Source organism: Oncorhynchus gorbuscha, linkage group LG16 (assembly GCF_021184085.1).
Source record: "Oncorhynchus gorbuscha isolate QuinsamMale2020 ecotype Even-year linkage group LG16, OgorEven_v1.0, whole genome shotgun sequence".
NCBI classification, from domain to species: Eukaryota; Metazoa; Chordata; class Actinopteri; order Salmoniformes; family Salmonidae; genus Oncorhynchus; species Oncorhynchus gorbuscha.
The window spans coordinates 83,404,164-83,427,171 of record NC_060188.1 but is presented as its reverse complement, the minus strand read 5'-3'; positions in this window follow the sequence as shown (position 1 = coordinate 83,427,171).

The following is a 23,008-nucleotide window of genomic DNA, read 5'->3' as shown; positions in this document are numbered from 1 at the left end:
TGGGGAATGTCTCTATCAGTTTTGCACATCGAGAGACTGAAATTTTTTCCCATTCCTCCTTGCAAAACAGCTCGAGCTCATTGAGGTTGGATGGAGAGCATTTGTGAACAGCAGTTTTCAGTTCTTTCCACAGATTCTCGATTGGATTCAGGTCTGGACTTTGACTTGGCCATTCTAACACCTGGATATGTTTATTTTTGAACCATTCCATTGTACATTTTGCTTTATGTTTTGGATCATTGTCTTGTTGGAAGACAAATCTCCGTCCCAGTCTCAGGTCTTTTGCAGACTCCACCAGGTTTTCTTCCAGAAAGGTCCTGTATTTGGCTCCATCCATCCATCTTCCCATCAATTTTAACCATCTTCCCTGTCCCTGCTGAAGAAAAGCAGGCCCAAACCATGACGCTTCCACCACCATGTTTGACAGTGGGGATGGTGTTTTCAGGGTGATGAGCTGTGTTGCTTTTACGCCAAACATAACATTTTGCATTGTTGCCAAAAAGTTCAATTTTGGTTTCATCTGACCAGAGCACCTTCTTCCACATGTTTGGTGTGTCTCCCAGGTGGCTTGTGGCAAACTTTAAATGACACTTTTTATGGATATCTTTAAGAAATGGCTTTCTAGGGTAGTGGGTTCGATCCCCGGGACCACCCATACGTAGAATGTATGCACACATGACTAAGTCGCTTTGGATAAAAGCGTCTGCTAAATGGCATGGCATAAATAAATTCTTGCCACTCTTCCATAAAGGCCAGATTTGTGCAATATACGACTGATTGTTGTCCTATGGACAGAGTCTCCCACCTCAGCTGTAGATCTCTGCAGTTCATCCAGAGTGATCATGGGCCTCTTGGCTGCATCTCTGATCAGTCTTCTCCTTGTATGAGCTGAAAGTTTAGAAGGACGGCCAGGTCTTGGTAGATTTGCAGTGGTCAGATACTCCTTCCATTTCAATATTATCGCTTGCACAGTGCTCCTTGGGATGTTTAAAGCTTGGGAAATCTTTTTGTATCCAAATCCGGCTTTAAACTTCTTCACAACAGTATCTCGGACCTGTCTGGTGTGTTCCTTGTTCTTCATGATGCTCTCTGCGCTTTTAACGGACCTCTGAGACTATCACAGTGCAGGTGCATTTATACGGAGACTTGATTACACACAGGTGGATTGTATTTATCATCATTAGTCATTTAGGTCAACATTGGATCATTCAGAGATCCTCACTGAACTTCTGGAGAGAGTTTGCTGCACTGAAAGTAAAGGGGCTGAATAATTTTGCACGCCCAATTTTTCAGTTTTTGATTTGTTAAAAAAGTTTGAAATATCCAATAAATGTCGTTCCACTTCATGATTGTGTCCCACTTGTTGTTGATTCTTCTCAAAAAATACAGTTTTATATCTTTATGTTTGAAGCCTGAAATGTGGCAAAAGGTTGCAAAGTTCAAGGGGGCCGAATACTTTCGCAATGCACTGTATATGCAGTGGGGCAAAAAAAGTATTTAGTCATCAACCAATTGTGCAACTTCTCCCAATTAAAAAGATGAGAGAGGCCTGTAATTTTCATCATAGGTACACTTCCACTATGACAGACAAAATGGGAAAAAAATCCAGAAAATCACATTGTGTGTGTGTTGTGACAAGGTACGGGTGGTATACAGAAGATGATTGATTTGGTAAAAGACCAAGTCCATATTATGGCAAGAACAGGTCAAATAAGCAAAGAGAAATTACAGCCCATCATTATGGAACATTTCAAGAACATTGAACGTTTCTTCAAGTGCAGTCGCAAACATCATCAAGCGCTATGATGTAACTGGCTCTCATGTGGACCGCCAAAGGAAAGTAAGAACCAGAGTTACCTCTGCTGCAGAGGATAAGTTCATTAGAGTTAACTGCACCTCAGATGCAGCCCAAATGAATGCTTCACAGAGTTCAAGTAACAGACACATCTCAACATCAACTGTTCAGAGTAGACTGAGTGAAACAGGCCTTCAAGAAACTACTACTAAAGGACACCAATAAGAAGAAGAGAGAAGAGAAAAACAAGCAATGGACATTAGACCGGTGGAAATCTGTCCTTTGGTCTGATGAGCCCAAATTTGAGATTTTTGGTTCCAACTTCCGTGTCTTGGTGAGACGTAGAGTACATGTAGGTGAACGAATGATCTCTGCATGTGTGGTTGCCACCGTGAAGTATGGAGGAGGAGGTGTGTTGGTATTGGGGTGCTTTGTTGGTGACACTGTCTGTGATTTATATAGAATACAAGGGACACTTTACCAGCATGGCTACCACATTATTCTGCAGCTGTACGTCATCCCATCTGGTTTGCACTTAGTGGGATTTTAATTTATTTTTCAACAGGACAATGATCCAAAACACACCTCCAGGCTGTGTTAGGGCTATTTGACCAAGGATTGTGATGGAGTGCTGCATCAGATGACCTGGCCTCCACAATCACCTGACCTCAACCCAATTGAGATGGTTTGGGATGAGTTGGACCGCAGTGTGAAGGAAAAGCAGCCAACAAGTGATCAGCATATGTAGGAACTCCTTCAAGACTGTTGGAAAAGCATTCCTCATGAAGCTGTTTGAGACAATGCCAAGAGTGTGCAAAGATGTCATCAAGGCAAAGATTATTACTTTGAAGACTATAAAATGCCAAATGTACTTTTTTTAACCTTTAATTAACTAGGCAAGTCAGTTAAGAACAAATTCTTATTTTCAATGACTGCCTAGGAACAGTGGTTTAACTGCCTGTTCAAGGGCAGAACGACAGATTTGTACCTTGTCAGCTCAACCTTCCGGGTTATTAGTTCAACACTCTAACCACTAGGCTACCCTGATTTGTCTAACACGTTTTTGGTTACTACATGATTCCATATGTGTTATTTCATAGCTTTGATGTCTTCACTATTTTTCTACAATGTAGAAAATAGTACAAATAAAGAAAAACCCTTGAATGAGTAGGTGTGTACAACCATAAACTCGGACAAAACAGAGATGCTTGTTCTAGGTCCCAAGAAACAAAGAGATCTTCTGTTGAATCTGACATTTAATCTTAATGGTTGTACAGTCGTCTCAAATAAAACTGTGAAGGACCTCTGCGTTACTCTGGACCCTGATCTCTCTTTTGAAGAAAAAGACCATTTCAAGGACAGCTTTTTTCCATCTACGTAACATTGCAAAAATCAGAAACTTTCTGTCCAAAAATGATGCAGAAAAATTAATCCATGCTTTTGTCACTTCTCGGTTAGACTACTGCAATGCTCTACTTTCCGGCTACCCGGATAAAGCACTAAATAAACTTCAGTTGGTGCTAAATACGGCTGCTAGAATCCTGACTAGAACCAAAAGATTTGATCATATTACTCCAGTGCTAGCCTCTCTACACTGGCTTCCTGTCAAAGCAAGGGCTGATTTCAAGGTTTTACTGCTAACCTACAAAGCATTAGATGGGCTTGCTCCTACCTATCTCTCTGATTTGGTCCTGCCGTACATACCTACACATACACTATGGTCACAAGACGCAGGCCTCCTAATTGTCCCTAGAATTTCTAAGCAAACAGCTGGAGGTAGGGCTTTCTCCTATAGAGCTCCATTTTTATGGAACGGTCTGCTTACCCATGTCAGAGACGCAAACTCGGTCTCAACCTTTAAGTCTTTACTGAAGACTTATCTCTTCAGTGGGTCATATGATTGAGTGTATTCTGGCCCAGGAGTGGGAAGGTGAACGGAAAGCTCTGGAGCAACGAACCGCCCTTGCTGTCTCTGCCTGGCCGGTTCCCCTCTTTCCACTGGGATTCTCTGCCTCTAACCCTATTACAGGGGCTGAGTCACTGGCTTACTGGGGCTCTCTCATGCCGTCCCTGGAAGGGGTGCGTCACCTGAGTGGGTTGATTCACTGATGTGGTCATCCTGTCTGGGTTGGCGCCCCCCTTGGGTTGTGCCATGGCGGAGATCTTTGTGGGCTATACTCAGCCTTGTCTCAGGATGGTAAGTTGGTGGTTGAAGATATCCCTCTAGTGGTGTGGGGGCTGTGCTTTGGCAAAGTGGGTGGGGTTATATCCTTCCTGTTTGGCCCTGTCCGGGGGTGTCCTCGGATGGGGCCACAGTGTCTCCTGACCCCTCCTGTCTCAGCCTCCAGTATTTATGCTGCAGTAGTTTGTGTCGGGGGGCTAGGGTCAGTTTGTTATATCTGGAGTACTTCTCCTGTCCTATTCGGTGTCCTGTGTGAATCTAAGTGTGCGTTCTCTAATTCTCTCCTTCTCTCTTTCTTTCTCTCTCTCGGAGAACCTGAGCCCTAGGACCATGCCCCAGGACTACCTGACATGATGACTCCTTGCTGTCCCCAGTCCACCTGGCCGTGCTGCTGCTCCAGTTTCAACTGTTCTGCCTTATTATTATTCGACCATGCTGGTCATTTATGAACATTTGAACATCTTGGCCATGTTCTGTTATAATCTCCACCTGGCACAGCCAGAAGAGGACTGGCCACCCCACATATGCTCTCACTAATTCACTCTTTCTCTCTCTTGGAAGACCTGAGCCCTAGGACCATGCCCCAGGACTACCTGACATGATGACTCCTTGCTGTCCCCAGTCCACCTGACCGTGCTGCTGCTCCAGTTTCAACTGTTCTGCCCTATTATTATTCGACCATGCTGGTCATTTATGAACATTTGAACATTGTTACGAATCCCTTTTGGCCCGACAGTCTAGGGGGGATGGTAATGAGACCCGTAACATAGCTCATGCAAATTATTATTGTGACAAAGTAAAAGTGTGCACGAAATAACCACGACAACAGAAATCTACCGTCAAACTCTAGGTTTATTTATAAACACCCGGTAATGGGGGGAGCAGGAAAAGGGGCTGAGCTGGACCCAAGGAAAGAAACAATAAATATACAAAAACACACCCCTAAGCTAGACTAGCCTACTTTAACAACAACTAACTAACTAACCAAAAATACAGTGGGTGGTCCGCCCAGTTCTAACTAGTGTATTTAACAAAGTTCACCTACGGGTAGTGTATGCCCATGGGCGACTTGTCTTGGTTTCCCCCTTTTCCCACGAGCAACAAACAAACACTATAACCAAAAACAATACTCACAGGTGATGACAAAGTGTTATGGAGGTGCTTTAAACAAAAGAGAGGTTTAAGACACAAAGCGAGAGTGAAACACAGAGACCTACAGACATGGCATTTACAGAGAGATTGAGCTGAGCTAAGCTTTAGAACAAACAAATGATGGGGTTTTTAAACCATGGGGAAGGAACTGTGATAGGTCAGGAAATAGGAGGAGGTGTGTCTTCTGATTGATGATTGATTGTTGACTGATTGGGGAGTGATGATTATCACCTGTGAGGGGAGAAGGAGAGAAAAGAGACACACACAGGATACACACACACACACAGGATAACTGTATCCGTAACAAACATCTTGGCCATGTTCTGTTATAATCTCCACCCGGCACAGCCAGAAGAGGACTGGCCACCCCACATAGCCTGGTTCCTCTCTAGGTTTCTTCCTAGGTTTTGGCCTTTCTTGGGAGTTTTTCCTAGCCACCGTGCTTCTACACCTGCATTGCTTGCTGTTTGGGGTTTTAGGCTGGGTTTCTGTACAGCACTTTGAGATATCAGCTGATGTACGAAGGGCTATATAAATACATTTGATTTGATTTGTACAAACATTTGACTGGTACTGTATATTTACAACTCTCCTGTAGGCCTACAGCCTACCTTGGCCGTTCTCATGCTCTTTTGCAGCTTGGATAGAACATTTGTGCTGTGTAAACCAGTCTATAATGTCAAATAATGCAATCAGTCCACCGTCAAAACAGTAGCTTACTAGGGATTGTTTCATTATGCAGACAATACAAACTAGTCTACTAGCCTATCTATAGCTACAGTATATAGTGAGGGAAAAAAGTATTTGATCCCCTGCTGATTTTGTACGTCTGCCCACTGACAAAGAAATGATCAGTCTATAATTTTAATGGTAGGTTCATTTGAACAGTGAGAGACAGAATAACAACAAAAATCCAGAAAAACGGCATGTCAAAAATGTTATAAATTGATTTGCATTTTAATGAGGGAAATAAGTATTTGACCCCCTCTCAATCAGACAGATTTCTGGCTCCCAGGTGTCTTTTATACAGGTAACAAGCTGAGAGGGAGTGCTTAAAGGGAGTGCTCCTTATCTCAGTTTGTTACCTGTTTACAAGACACCTGTCCACAGAAGCAATCAATCAGATTCCAGACTCTCCACCATGACCATTACCAAAGAGCTCTCCAAGGATGTCAGGGACAAGATTGCAGACCTACACAAGGCTGGAATGGGCTACAAGACCATGGCCAAGCAGCTTGGTGAGAAGGTGACAACAGTTGGTGCGATTATTCGCAAATGGAAGAAACACAAAAGAACTGTCAATCTCCCTCAGCCTGGGGCTCCATGCAAGATCTCACCTCTTGGAGCTGCGATGATCATGAGAACGGTGAGGAATCAGCCCAGGGAGGATCTTGTCAATGATCTCAAGGCAGCTGGGACCATAGTCATCAAGAAAACAATTGGTAACACACTATGCTGTGAAGGACTGAAATCCTGCAGCGCCCGCAAGGTCCCCCTGCTCAAGAAAGCACATATACATGCCCGTCTGAAGTTTGCCAATGAACATCTGAATGATTCATAGGACAACTGGGTGAAAGTGTTGTGGTCAGGTGAGACCAAAATGGAGCTCTTTTGGTATCAACTCAACTCGACGTGTTTGGAGGAGGAGGAATGCTGCCTATGACCCCATGAACACCATCCCCACCGTCAAACATGGAGGTGGAAACATAATGCTTTGGGGGTGTTTTTCTGCTAAGGGGACAGGACAACTTCACCGCATCAAAGGGACGATGGACCATCAATTCTTGGGTGAGAACCTCCTTCCCTCAGCCAGGGCATTGAAAATGGGTCGTGGATGGGTATTCCAGCATGACAATGACCCAAAACACACGGCCAAGGCAACAAAGGAGTGGCTCAAGAAGAAGCACATTAAGGTCCTGGAGTGGCCTAGCCAGTCTCCAAACCTTAATCACATAGAAAATCTGTGGAGGGAGTTGAAGGTTCGAGTTGCCAAACGTTAGCCTCGAAACCTTAATGACTTGGAGAAGATCTGCAAAGAGGAGTTGGACAAAATCCCTCCTGAGATGTATGCAAACCTGGTGGACAACTACGAGGAAACGTCTGACCTCTGATTGCCAACAAGGGTTTTGCCACCAAGTACTAAGTCATGTTTTGCAGAGGGGTCAAATACTTATTTCCCTCATTAAAATGCAAATCAATTTATACAATTTTTGACATGCGTTTTTCTGGATGTTTTTGTTGTTATTCTGTCTCTCACTGTTCAAATAAACATACCATTAAAATTATAGATGGATCATTTCTTTGTCAGTGGGCAAACATCAAAATCAGCAGAGGATCAAATACTTTTTCCCCCTCACTGTATACAGTATTTAGCTGGTATTTATATTATGTTTGAACTCGGACTCCATGCTGTTGGGGCTATCCGTCTTGTCACTCGTAAGCTTACCAGTGTTCACAGAAGGCGGGGTCATTCTCATGAGTGCCGCTGGGTCTCTGGCAGTCATCAGCTTGGTTTTCTGTGAGAGGAGGAGGAGAAGAGAAGGAGGGTCAGCACACTCACTAGAGGAACTGTCACTATTCTCAAGGGGTGGAAGAAGAGGAGAAGCAAGGCAACTGTCATGGCTGGGCCGGGGCAGTGATGTCTCTGTCGGGACTGGGAGGCTGCTAGCGCTAGCTGCTGCATAAGGCCTACTAGCTTCCACCTGCCAAGGTTGTAGCTTTGCCTATGTGGTTATCTTTGGTAATTTGGCACGAGCTTGATCAGATACAGCTCTTCTTGATGTGTTTTTTTGTACCACTTGGTCTTGTCTTTTGTTTATCCATCTTGAACAATGCATTCATTCCATCCGAGTCCGACCTGATTCACGTAACTTTTGGGAATTTGATAGCCAATTTGGAGGCCGAGGCGGGCTGAACGAAATGGGCTAACTAGATGTTTGACAACTATATACTGTACATCGTCTGTCTGAGTCACCTACTACCATGTAGATTGGACAACACAAACACTTCACTTACTATATGTGGACATGAAAAAGGTGGGTTATTGTAGATTACGGGTGCATGGGCCCCCAGAGCCTTGCAGGGGCTGTGGGGGTTTCCACTACGCCAGTGTCCTTGTGGAATGCTGTGTAGACGCTCCATACAGTGCATGTCTGACAGGCCAGTGTTTTTCCAGTGTAAGGGCTTTGTTTTTCCACAGGCTTTGACAATCAGACAGTCAGGCTCCAGTGGGAACCACTCACGCTGTGACAGCCCACATTGTCCCCTTAGTGACAAACAGCCAGCGCTGCTCACAGAGAGGGAGAGGGAAAGAAAGGGGGAGAGAGATAGACAGGGAGAGAGGAATGGAGAGAGAAAGCAATAGAGAGAGGAAGGGAGCGAGAGAGGTGAGAGTGAGGGAAAGAAAGACCCGTGATAAGAAGCCTGATAAAATGCATTCAAGGTGAAATGATGAGCTTATTTCTTTTCTAGTTCCTTTGTTCTACTGAGGCTTCTAGGATTTCAGGAGGCAGTTGTTCCATGTACTGTAGCTCGCTCACTGACAGGCTCTCTGATCCAGCTACCATCTCCTCGCCAAGGATCCAGCTTTCTATCCCCATCATTTATCTGGTCTTTGTTTTTAATGTGCAGACGTGCTGTGAGGCCTTTAATGACGTAACCTTGTGTGTGTTTGTGTGAGTGTCTGTGAGGAAGTGCGTGTCTGCATGTGTGTGCGTGCATGTGTGTTTGTGTATGCAATTTCAGTCAATACCTTCTTTATCCTCTTTGTCTTTGAATTATAGTTTTTTCTCCCACTCTTCATTTCCCTTGTTTACGGTGCAATGCAATCAGACAGACCAAATCTGTAATCTTACAAAACATTACCCCTCACAGACGTCCACGCCAGGAACGATATAGCTATAGAATAGCCTGCTCCTGCTTTCCCATACCATAAAAAGCCATTTCATTCCCTCTGGCCTGGCGATTAGGAGCTGGGGATGGACTGTCCCAGAAGAAACAAAGTCCCCTCAGGTAAAGAGACACACCTGTCCATCACCTTTGGAAAAAAAGCCTTAAAATGCCAGAATGATGAACCTTTTATCACGCGACAGAACACTCAAGCTGATATCATTTCTTATTTCCCAGGCTTTCTGAATCCCTTCCAATTCCCCCTTATCTGTACGGCTGGCTACTGTGTGGACTGACTGGCCATCTATGTCCTTCTTAACAAGTACACCTTCCAGCCCCGCCGTCTGTCTGTCAAGTCGGTAAGGATAGAAAAAAAAACACTGGCTAAAAGGAATCTTTTTCTTTCTCACTCCCTCTCTCTTTGCATTTTATAATTACAATTTCCCATTAGCCAAGCCAAGCACATGGATATATACACTGAGTGTACAAAACATTACAGTAGGTAATATTGAGTTGGTTCTAATTAATTGCTTTCCAACATTAACAGAAGGTGTGGAGTGGGAATTATTGATGGGTCCTGTGATTCACTCATCTGGTGCGGCCAGGGACAACAATTCATTATTCTATTCATTCAACTTTACTCTTGCATTACAAACAAAAGCAAAGCAGTCAAAAAGCAACAATGATTCACTCAAGAACACATGATGATATACACAAATAGCCAAGTGAAGCCAGTGCTGCTAAGAACAACGCCACATAAACTACTGTCTGATAGACTGGGGTCACTTCTTTGGGCTCACAGCCACCATTTTGGGAAGTCTGTGATATACTCTGTAGTTCATTTCCGTGTCGTGTGACTGTTATTGGAAATCAGGGACATTTAAATGATGGCAAACGAGTCAATTATCATCCACATACTTTGCAAATGAAAGGTGATATACACAATTATTGTTCCGTATCCTCTATACCCAGTCTCTGGCCTTTTGACAGAGGACAAAGTAAACACTTGTTTTTTTACATTGTTGTTGTTGTTTGTGGAGGTGAGAAAAAAACATTGTTTTAAAACTTTGGTCCAGGTCATCTAGCTCTCACAGTCTAATTTCATAATTAGACATTCATCCATGTTTATCAAAACATTGTATTTTCAGTTTGTTCCAAACATCAGATTTCAAAGTGTTTAAGGTTAAGTTTAGGCAATAATGCTGAATGCTTAAGGTTTCTGTTAAGTTTAGGCATTAACTCTGAATGTTTAAGGTCAGGGTTAAGTTTAGGCATTAACTCTGAATGTTTAAGGTTAGGGTTAAGTTTAGGCATTAACTCTGAATGTTTAAGGTCAGGGTTAAGTTTAGGCATTAACTCTGAATGTTTAAGGTCAGGGTTAAGTTTAGGCATTAACTCTGAATGTTTATGGTTAGGGTTAAGTTTAGGCATTAAGTCTGAATGTTTAAGGTCAGGGTTAAGTTTAGGCAATAACTCTGAATGTTTAAGGTCAGGGTTAAGTTTAGGCATTAACTCTGAATGTTTAAGTTCAGGGTTAAGTTTAGGCATTAACTCTGAATGTTTAAGGTCAGGGTTAAGTTTAGGCATTAACTTTTAATGTTTAAGGTTTCTGTTAAGTTTAGGCATTAACTCTGAATGTTTAAGGTTAGGGTTAAGTTTAGGCATTAACTACGAAATGTTAAGGTTGGGCCTTAACTCCAAATGGTGAAAGTAAAAGTTAAGGTTTGGGATAGGCTGAAAACAAAAAATTCAAAAACAACTATCTATCGCTGGACTCAAACTTGCAATCTTTGGAATCAGAGGCAGGTCCATATACCCATCCACCATCCCTGTATGCAAAACCTTAGTAAGGTACCTAATAGATGTTAACAGCGCTCACTGTTGCCCCTAGTGGCCAGTTTCCACATCATCTCCCAACGTCCTCAGACATGGATGGATGTCGAATACTGACTTGTATCACAGGTTACTTGACTGCTGAGCTGACTTTCACTTATTGGTTCACTGCACTGCAGAGATGGGTTAGATGCCTGGACAGTGATGAGCTAGAAGCCTGGACAGTGATGAGCTAGAAGCCTGGACAGTGATGGGCTAGATGCCTGGACAGTGATGAGCTAGAAGCCTGGACAGTGATGGGCTAGATGCCTTGACAGAGATGGGCTAGATGCCTGGACAGTGATGAGCTAGAAGCCTGGACAGTGATGGGCTAGATGCCTTGACAGAGATGGGCTAGATGCCTGGACAGTGATGAGCTAGAAGCCTGGACAGTGATGGGCTAGATGCCTTGACAGATGGGCTAGATGCCTTGACAGAGATGGGCTAGATGCCTGGACAGAAAGGCAGTGTTGAGTTAGTCAGGTGTGTGTGTTGCATGGGTCTGACTCTGGACAGAGGCCAGTCAGCTGCATCATCAGGGTTTGGACCTTCAAGCTTCACCAGTTCACTGATTCTCACCCATTCCCTCTAAGCAGTAAGAGGATCCCACACTACTGAAATTTTAGAACACTTTACAGTAATGTGACACCTGCTCCCAGGGTAAAGCCCAGGTGAATACTCTCCTGACACTTTGTGTCAGCAAACCATCATTGGCAACTTTATAGATCGATATAGACATTTTTTATTCAATTATGGCACCCTCTGGAGCGTGTGAGGAGAATGTGGAGGGAGAGATCACACTAGATTGAAGGCGAAATTCAACATTTTGGGAGACGCTGTCAAAACCGGCCACACACTGGCCTTGAGCGCACAGTCTACGGTGCAGGAACTAGCGGCTTAGACCACTTCACTATCTGTCCACAATGATTTAGCAAGCCCAGTTGGAATGAATGGCTAAACTCAACCATGCAATTGTTTTTCTATTTGAACCCTAACCCAAACCTTAATCATTATCTGAATGATTCAGCCAGAATTAAAACTTAACCGTAGAGTAGTTTCTGTGTGCCAAAATTTAACATGATTGTCACAGAACGTCGGAACACGAGAGATTAGTTAATTTGTAAAAAATATATATGTTTGTCCAAGGACATTTGGGAATGAAGTCAGACTGTGATATCTTGTTGGTGAAAGAGAGAGAGTGTGTGTGTGTGTGTGTGTGTGTGTGTGTGTGTGTGTGTGTGTGTGTGTGTGTGTGTGTGTGTGTGTGTGTGTGTGTGTGTGTGTGTGTGTGTGTGTGTGTGTGTGTGTGTGTGTGTGTGTGTGTGGGGGTTTTTCTATTCTTATGGTGTCCTAAAATCCTCAAAATTCCCCACAAGGATAGTAAAACAAACAACAAAGTCCCAATTAAAGACAAAGATTATTTTAAGTTTAGGGGTTAGATTTAGAGTTAGGCTTATGAGTTAGGTTTAGGGTTTGGTTTATGGGCTAAGGTTAGGGTTAGGGTTGGGTTAAGTGTTAGGGAAAATAGGATTTTAAATGGAAATACATTTTTGGTCCCCACGAGGACGTGTGTGTCCATGCCTGCATTAGTGTGTGTGTGGTCGAATGAGCAATGATACAATCATGAATGAGCAAACATTACGTTATCTCTGTAAAATAAACAGACATTTAAGGCAATATAATATTCCATTCATATGAGCTCTGAAGTCCTCAGATCAAGAAAATCATCCCATTTCACTTTGGAATTAAGGATTTTGAATATTTCATATTTCTATTTACCCAAATGATTATACCAATGTGATGCTACGTGGGATGAAACACCTTATCTGTTTTACACTTGAATCACTTTAACAATAAATCAAGCCATCTAGATACCCAGAAACTTGTACACCGACTTGATCAAACAGTCGCGATGAACCATTCACAGTCAGACTAGAGAGACTTAAATAACAAACTGATCAAACAAGATGATAACCAACCTGAAGCATTCCAACACGCACACGCACACGCACACACACACACACACACACACACACACACACACACACACACACACACACACACACACACACACACACACACACACACACACACACACACACACACACACACACACACACACACACACACACACACATACACACACACACACGCACACACATACATACATACATACATACATACATACGCACACACACATACACACACTCACACACACATACAGACGCACACACACGCACACTCACACACGCACACACATACGCACACACATACACACTCACACACGCACGCACGCACGCACGCACGCACGCACGCACGCACGCACGTACGTACGCACGCACGCACGTACATACATACATACATACATACATACATACATACATACATACATACATACATACATACATACATACATACATACATACATACATACATACATACATACATACATACATACATACATACATACATACATACATACATAATTCTTACATCTCGCTCATCTCAATATCTGCAGTGCTGCTCGTGGCAACGTCATGTCACTGAGTCTACCTTTAAGTCTGTCTTTGTGTCAGTTATTTATTATTAATATTATTATTATTTTATTTTTACCTTTATTTACAGTGGGGCAAAAAAGTATTTAGTCAGCCACCAATTGTGCAAGTTCTCCTACTTAAAAAGATGACAGAGGCCTGTAATTTTCATCATAGGTACACTTCAACTATGACAGACAAAATTACATTTTAGGATTTTTAATTAATTTAATTGCAAATTATGGTGGAAAATAATTATTTGGTCAATAACAAAAGTGTATTTCAATACTTTGTTATTTACCCTTTGTTGGCAATGACAGAGTTCAAACATTTTCTGTAAGTCTTCACAAGGTTTTCACACACTGTTGCTGGTATTTTGGCCCATTCCTCCATGCAGATCTCCTCTAGAGCAGTGATGTTTTGGGGCTTTTGCTGGGCAACACGGACTTTCAACTCCCTCCAAAGATTTTCTATGGGGTTGAGATCTGGAGACAGGCTAGGCCACTCCAGGACCTTGAAATGCTTCTTACAAAGCCACTCCTTCGTTGCCCGGGCGGTGTGTTTGGGATCATTGTCATGCTGAAAGACCCAGCCACGTTTCATCTTCAATGCCCTTGCTGATGGAAGGAGGTTTTCACTCAAAATCTCACAATACATGGCCCCATTCATTCTTTCCTTTACACGGATCAGTCGTCTTGGTCCCTTTGCAGAAAAACTGCCCCAAAGCATGATGTTTCCACCCCCATGCTTCACAGTATGTATGGTGTTCTTTGGATGCAACTCAGGTTTCTTTGTCCTCCAAACACGACTTGTTGAGTTTTTATCAAAAAGTTATATTTTGGTTTCATCTGACCATATGACATTCTCCCAATCTTCTTCTTGATCATCCAAATGGTCTTTAGCAAACTTCAGACGGGCCTGGACATGTACTGGCTTAAGCAGGGGGACACGTCTGGCACTGCAGGATTTGAGTCCTTGGCAGCGTAGTGTGTTACTGGTGGTAGGCTTTGTTACTTTGGTCCCAGCTCTCTGCAGGTCATTCACTAGGTCCCCCGGTGTGGTTCTGGGATTTTTGCTCACCATTCTTGTGATCATTTTGACCCCACGGGCTGAGATCTTGCGTGGAGCCCCAGATTGAGGGAGATTATCAGTGGTCTTGTTTGTCTTCCATTTCCTAATAATTGCTCCCACAGTTGATTTCTTCAAACCAAGCTAGCTGCTTACCTATTGCAGATTCAGTCTTCCCAGCCTGGTGCAGGTCTACAATTTTGTTTCTGGTGTCCTTTGACAGCTCTTTGGTCTTGGCCATAGTGGAGTTTGGAGTGTGACTGTTTGAGTTTGTGGACAGGTGTCTTTTATACTGATAACAAGTTCAATCAGGTGCCATTATTACAGGTAACGAGTGGAGGACAGAGAAGCCTCATAAAGAAGAAGTTACAGGTCTGTGAGAGCCAGAAATCTTGCTTGTTTGTAGGTGACCAAATACTTATTTTCCACCATAATTTGCAAATATATTCATAAAAATCCTACAATGAGATTTTTTTTTTCTCATTTTGTCTGTAGCTGAAGTGTACCTATGATGAAAATTACAGGCCTCTCTCATCTTTTTAAGTGGGAGAACTTGCACAATTGGTGGCTGACTAAATACTTTTTTGCCTCTTACTTACAATGACGGCCTACCCCATGCAAACCCTAACCCGGACGATGCTGGGCCAATTATGCGTCGCCCTATGGGACTCTCAATCACGGCTGGTCGGGATACAGCCTGGAATCGAACCAGGGTCTGTAGTGACGCCTCTTGCACAGTTCATTTTGTATGAGTGACTCCCAGCCTGGTGTTTGAGTGATGAGCTATCACTGTTCCATGAGGCTGAGGGTATGTCCCAAATGTCACCCTATTCCCTATATTAGTGTATCTGGGTCCTAGTCCAAATACGTGCCATTTGGGATGCACTTTGAGGTTGGTTGAGTATTTCTTTGGCTGAGCACTGTCGATGTAGACTTGTCTCGAGTGAGAGAAACAGTGCCGTGGGTTCCAGGCACCGCTTAGCACTCCAGGCACAGCTCCCAGACTCTGGCTCCCTCCCCTTAGTCCCCTGGGTCTCCAACAGTCACCCAGCATCTACAGGCTGATAACACAACCTACCTGTGACCCTAAGGGGCCATCGTCTAATCCCCACTACATTAATACACAATCATAAACCTCTATGCCCAGCGCCTACCACTTAGCACACCACTGAAGTAAGAGTGATTGTTAGTGAGAGTCCTGCTGCTGAGGGGATCACACTCATTCAAGAAAAAATCCATTTCTTTTTTATGTTCTTGTCACTTGGTAAATGACACTTTGCTTCTTGAAAATCCTATATCTTGAAAACTTGACTGCTGACATGCAAAACATTTTGGGACTGTATCAACAGTGGACAAAAACAAAAGACTAAAAAGAATGTTGTTTTCTTTTAAGTTGATAGTTAGCACATCTAAAAACATTTTTGGGTGGTGTCAGCTCAGCTTTTTACTAAACATGTTTTGCTTGACAATGACAGCAATGGAATAAATAGAGCACAAACAGATCTGCAAGAACCAGGCTACAATTTCCTCTTATTGTATTGATGCTTCAGCTAGTTATCATTAAAACCTCCTTTTCTCATCATCACTGTTACTTCAGCTAGGTACACTTAGAAACGGTTCTCAGGCTGTCCCAATTGGAGAACCCTTTTTGTTTCCAGGTAGAAAGAACCCTTTTGGGTTCCATGTACAGTAGACACCCTCTGTAGAAACAGTTCTAAATCAAACCCCAAAGGGTTCTACCTGGAACCAGACGCTCTGATCCAGAGAAATTAGGGTTAATTGCCTTGCACCAACAGATTTCACCTCCTCAGCTCAGGGATTCGAACCAGCAACCTTTCAGTTACTAGCCCAACCTCTTAACCCAACCTCTTAACCGCTAGGCTACTACCCAGCCCCTCCAAAGGGTTCTCTTATGGGGACAGCTGAAGAACCCCTTTGGGTTCTAGATAGCACTTTTAAAACCTCCTTTCAACACCTTCACTGTTACTTGTTACTCCCACTTACTTGCATCATGACAGTGTCTCCACTCCCTCTACTACAAAGGGAAATGAATCATGACAACAACTAGACAGTCATGTAAAATGAGAATCTGTCTCAGAGGAGGCTCAGGGAGCAGGAAACATATGGTGTCTGAGGGTCTGTCTAAGGAGGAGGCTCGGGAAGGAGTAGATGCAGGGAGGAAGCTCAGGGAGGAGGAGACGTATGGTCTCTGAGAGTGTCTCAGAAGGAGGCTCAGAGAGGAGAAGACACAGAGAGGAGGCACAGGGAGGAGGAGACGTATGGTCTCTGACGGTCTGTCTTAGGAGGAGGCTCAGGAAGGAGGAGATGCAGGGAGGAAATGTAGGGAGGAGCTTAGTGCTCTGTGATATCTGCAACTGTGGGAGCCTTTGATTCTAACATTATTCCATTGCTTTCGGATCAAACTCAACACTGGGATGGGGTGTTAGACACAATCAATGACAACCCAATTAAGATTCCAGCGTTCATACGATGCAGGCATCCATTCTGCCAGCAACACATTAGTGTGAGAACAGTTCCTTTGATATCATCCTCTGCATTGCTCCAACGTTCATGCTATACCTTAGTTTCCCCTTTGGTATTCAAGCCATTGTTGGCTATATTGTAAGAGCAAACCAATTGGGAAATTATTTTATACTACACTGACCAAAAATATAGCCACAATATGTTAAGGTCCCATGTTTCATGAGCTGAAATAAAAGATCCCAGAATGGTTCAAAACTCATATGAAGCTTCTTGTATTTATCACAAATGTTGTGTACACATTTGTGACTAGTTTCAGGAAACTAGGCGTATATCGCATGTCACGACTTCACGGGAGAGGCGTTTGAACTTTATTTTTATGTTATATCAATATACATGTTTTGGCAGAAATTCCTTCTTGAACATTTGAACTTTCATTTACATTAATAACAAACTTGTATGCCATCTGTAAATACGAATAAAGTTGTTAAATTACAAGCCTAGTTAGTTTAGCCACAGAAAAAGACAGGAACCTTCCTGCTAGCCATGATAGGCTGAGATAATGAATGGGCTAGACATGCCGAGAGATGACTTTCGGATTGGTCTGCCGTGTAGCATCTTCTGTCTATTTTAACTCGTTATGTGTAGATAATCCTTTCTATTGCAGTTAAAAATATATATTTAACGTCAGCCATGGAGAACTGAAAATGTGTTGCTACTGCTCTCAATAACATTGCTGCCCTGAGTTTATCAGACGCTATTAAAAAAGGTCTGTGGGAAAAAGTTGTGATGAACTGCATTCAGGAGGACGATCAACCTGTACCATCCTGACTCTCTCTGACTCTGAAAATGAATCAGACGATGTGAACCAGAGCGATTTGACACAAAGTTGCAGTCTGCCGTGAAGCAGTTTGCCGTGAAGCGTTTATCCATGTATACGGGTAAGAGTCTTGCTACAGTTTTAGATATTATACGTTTCTAATTTTGTCAGAAAGTTGTTTTCATTGCAACTTAAAGCTGACGTTAGGTGTCTGGCTTACGAGCTAACATTACATGTATGATATTTATCGTAATATTATCTCAGAAAGCCATTTGCACTAGTTATAGCCTAATGTTAGCCAACTAACTAGCTAACATTGGGGGTGCCACAGGGTTCAATTCTCGGGCCGACTCTTTTCTCTGTGTATATCAATGATGTTGCTCTTGCTGCGGGCGATTCCCTGATCCACCTCTACGCAGACGACACCATTCTGTACACTTTCGGCCCGTCATTGGACACTGTGCTATCTAACCTCCAATTGAGCTTCAATGCCATACAACACTCCTTCCGTGGCCTCCAACTGCTCTTAAACGCTAGTAAAACCAAATGCATGCTTTTCAACCGATCGCTGCCTGCACCCGCTTGCCCGACTAGCATCACCACACTGGATGGTTCCGACCTTGAATATGTGGACATCTATAAGTACCTAGGTGTCTGGCTAGACTGCAAACTCTCCTTCCAGACCCATATCAAACATCTCCAATCGAAAATCAAATCAATAGTCGGCTTTCTATTCCGCAACAAAGCCTCCTTCACTCACGCTGTCATGCAGGTGAACGAGGACCCAAACGCGACTTAACAGAAACAGAGTTTATTAATGTTCAAAACGGAATAACAGAAATCCTCTAGATTGTAGAGGGGAAAACAACTGGAGAAGCGGCCACAGACTGCAGGTCGCTTCTCGGGTAGGCGCAGGCCGTAGTCGACTGAGACACCTGCTCACACGCAGCGTCTGATGAAGGCACAAAACACGACAGGACAGGGTGATACACAATCACGGCAAAAAACACGACAGGACAGGGCGAAACGCAATCACAGCATGGTGAATACAATACAAGGAACCGACGGCACAGGAACGGATCACAAAGGAATAAATAGGGACTCTAATCAGGGGAAAGGATCGGGAACAGGTGTGGGAAGACTAAATGATGATTAGGGGAATAGGAACAGCTGGGAGCAGGAACGGAACGATAGAGAGAAGAGAGAGCGAGAGAGTGAGAGAGGGAGGGGGAGAGAGAGGGATAGGAGGGAAAGAACCAAATAAGACCAGCAGAGGGAAACGAATAGCATGGGGAGCACAGGGACAAGACATGATAATAAATGACAAACATGACAGTACCCCCCACTCACCGAGCGCCTCCTGGCGCTCTCGAGGAGGAACACTGGCAGCAACGGAGGAAATCATAGATCAAACGGTCCAGCACGTCCCGAGAAAGAACCCAACTCCTCTCCTCAGGACCGTAACGAAAAACGATAAAAAGGGAAACTAGGGTACTACTCTAAAAAAAAAAAATGAGAACTAGGGACAGACTGAGACACAGCAAGGGCAGGGACAAGAACAGGAGAGATGCGATGGCAGGGAACAGACTGAGACCCAGCAAGACCAGGAGCAGAAGCAGAAAAAAATTACCAGACTTCTTCTGCGCGCAGTCTGAACACGCAGCCACGAAACGGCGCGTGTCACGCTCCTGAGTCGGCCACCAAAAGCGCTGGCGAATAGACGCAAGAGTGCCTCGAACACCGGGATGACCAGCTAACTTGGCAGAGTGAGCCCACTGAAGAACAGCCAGACGAGTGGAAACAGGAACGAAAAGGAGGTTACTAGGACAAGCGCGCGGCGACGCAGTGTGCGTGAGTGCTTGCTTAACCTGTCTTTCAATTCCCCAGACTGTCAACCCGACAACACGCCCATAAGGAAGAATCCCCTCGAGATCAGTAGAAGCCACAGAAGAACTAAACAGACGGGATAAGGCATCAGGCTTGGTGTTCTTGCTACCCGGACGGTAAGAAATCACAAACTCGAAACGAGCGAAAAACAACGCCCAACGAGCTTGACGGGCATTAAGTCGTTTGGCAGAACGGATGTACTCAAGGTTCTTATGGTCTGTCCAAACGACAAAAGGAACGGTCGCCCCTCCAACCACTGTCGCCATTCGCCTAGGGCTAAGCGGATGGCGAGCAGTTCACGGTTACCCACATCATAGTTGCGCTCAGATGGCGACAGGCGATGAGAAAAATAAGCGCAAGGATGAACCTTATCGTCAGACTGGAAGCGCTGGGATAGAATGGCTCCCACGCCTACCTCTGAAGCGTCAACCTCGACAATGAATTGTCTAGTGACGTCAGGAGTAACGAGGATAGGAGCGGACGTAAACGTTCTTTTAGAAGATCAAAAGCTCCCTGGGCGGAACCGACCACTTAAAACACGTCTTGACAGAAGTAAGAGCTGTGAGAGGGGCAGCAACTTGACCGAAATTACGAATGAAACGCCGATAGAAATTAGCGAAACCTAAAAGCGCTGCAACTCGACACGTGACCTTGGAACGGGCCAATCACTGACAGCTTGGACCTTAGCGGAATCCATCTGAATGCCTTCAGCGGAAATAACGGAACCGAGAAAAGTAACGGAGGAGACATGAAAAGAGCACTTCTCAGCCTTTACGTAGAGACAATTCTCTAAAAGGCGCTGTAGAACACGTCGAACGTGCTGAACATGAATCTCGAGTGACGGAGAAAAATCAGGATATCGTCAAGATAGACAAAAACAAAATGTTCAGCATGTCTCTCAGAACATCATTAACTAATGCCTGAAAAACAGCTGGCGCATTGGCGAGACCAAACGGCAGAACCCGGTACTCAAAATGCCCTAACGGAGTGTTAAACGCCGTTTTCCACTCGTCCCCCTCTCTGATGCGCACGAGATGGTAAGCGTTACGAAGGTCCAACTTAGTAAAGCACCTGGCTCCCTGCAGAATCTCGAAGGCTGATGACATAAGGGGAAGCGGATAACGATTCTTAACCGTTATGTCATTCAGCCCTCGATAATCCACGCAGGGGCGCAGAGTACCGTCCTTCTTCTTAACAAAAAGAACCCCGCCCCGGCCGGAGAAGAAGAAGGCACTATGGTACCGGCGTCAAGAGACACAGACAAATAATCCTCGAGAGCCTTACGTTCGGGAGCCGACAGAGAGTATAGTCTACCTCGAGGAGGCGTGGTCCCTGGAAGGAGATCAATACTACAATCATACGACCGGTGAGGAGGAAGGGAGTTGGCTCGGGACCGACTGAAGACCGTGCGCAGATCATGATATTCCTCCGGCACTCCTGTCAAATCGCCAGGTTCCTCCTGAGAAGTAGGGAGAGAAGAAACGGGAGGGATGGCAGACATTAAACACTTCACATGACAAGAAACGTTCCAGGATAGGATAGAATTACTAGACCAATTAATAGAAGGATTATGACATACTAGCCAGGGATGACCCAAAACAACAGGTGTAAACTGAACGGAAAATCAAAAAAAAAAATAGTCTCACTGTGGTTACCAGATACTGTGAGAGTTAAAGGTAGTGTCTCAAATTTGATACTGGGAAGATGACTACCATCTAAGGCAAACATGGGCGTAGGCTTGTCTAACGGTCTGAAAGGAATGTTATGTTTCCGAACCCATGCTTCGTCCATGAAACAACCCTCAGCCCCAGAGTCAATCAAGGCACTGCATGTAGCACCCAACCGGTCCAGCGTAGATGGACCGACATAGTAGTACAAGATCTAGATGAAGAGGACTGAGTAGTAGCGCTCACCAGTAGCCCTCCGCTTACTGATGGGCTCTGGCCTCTTACTGGACATGAATTAACAAAATGTCCAGCAACTCCGCAATAGAGGCACAGGCGGTTGGTGATCCTCCGTTCCCTCTCCTTATTCGAGATGCGAATCCTCCCAGCTGCATGGGCTCAGTCTCAAAGCCAGAGGAGGGAGATGGTTGCGATGCGGAGCAGGGAAACACCGTTGATGCGAGCTCTCTTCCACGAGCCCGGTGACGAAGATCTACCCGTCGTTCTATGCGGATGGCGAGAGCAATCAAAGAGTCCACATCTGAAGGAACCTCCCGGGAGAGAATCTCATCCTTAACCACTGCGTGGAGTCCCTCCAGAAAACGAGCGAGCAGCGCCGGCTCGTTCCACTCACTAGAGGCAGCAAGAGTGCGAAACTCAATGGAATAATCCGTTATGGACCGTTCACCTTGGCATAAGGAAGCCAGGGCCCTAGAAGCCTCCCCACCAAAACTGAACGGTCAAAAACCCGAATCATCTCCTCTTTAAAGTTCTGGAATTTGATAGAGCAATCAGCCCTTGCCTCCCAGATAGCTGTGCCCCATTCTCGAGCCCGGCCAGTAAGGAGTGAAATGACGTAAGCAACCCGAGCTCTCTCTCTAGAGTATGTGTTGGGTTGGAGAGAGAACACAATCTCACACTGCGTGAGAAAGGAGCGGCACTCAGTGGGCTGCCCGGAGTAGCAAGGTGGGTTATTAACCCTGGGTTCTGGAGGCTCGGCAGGCCAGGGAGTAACAGGTGGCACGAGACGTTCTGGAACTGTCCAGAGAGGTCGGAAACCTGAGCGGCCAGGTTCTCCACGGCATGGCGAGCAGCAGACAATTCCTGCAGCATGGCTCCTTGGATCTCGACGGCAGTGTAACGAGCGTCTGAAGTCGCTGGGTCCATTCCTTGGTCGGTTCCTTCTGTCATGCAGGTGAACGAGGACCCAAACGCGACTTAACAGAAACAGAGTTTATTAATGTTCAAAACGGAATAACAGAAATCCTCTAGATTGTAGAGGGGAAAACAACTGGAGAAGCGGCCACAGACTGCAGGTCGCTCGGGGTAGGCGCAGGCCGTAGTCGACTGAGACACCTGCTCACACGCAGCGTCTGATGAAGGCACAAAACACGACAGGACAGGGTGATACACAATCACGGCAAAAACACGACAGGACAGGGCGAAACGCAATCACAGCATGGTGAATACAATACAAGGAACCGACGGCACAGGAACGGATCACAAAGGAATAAATAGGGACTCTAATCAGGGGAAAGGATCGGGAACAGGTGTGGGAAGACTAAATGATGATTAGGGGAATAGGAACAGCTGGGAGCAGGAACGGAACGATAGAGAGAAGAGAGAGCGAGAGAGTGAGAGAGGGAGGGGGAGAGAGAGGGATAG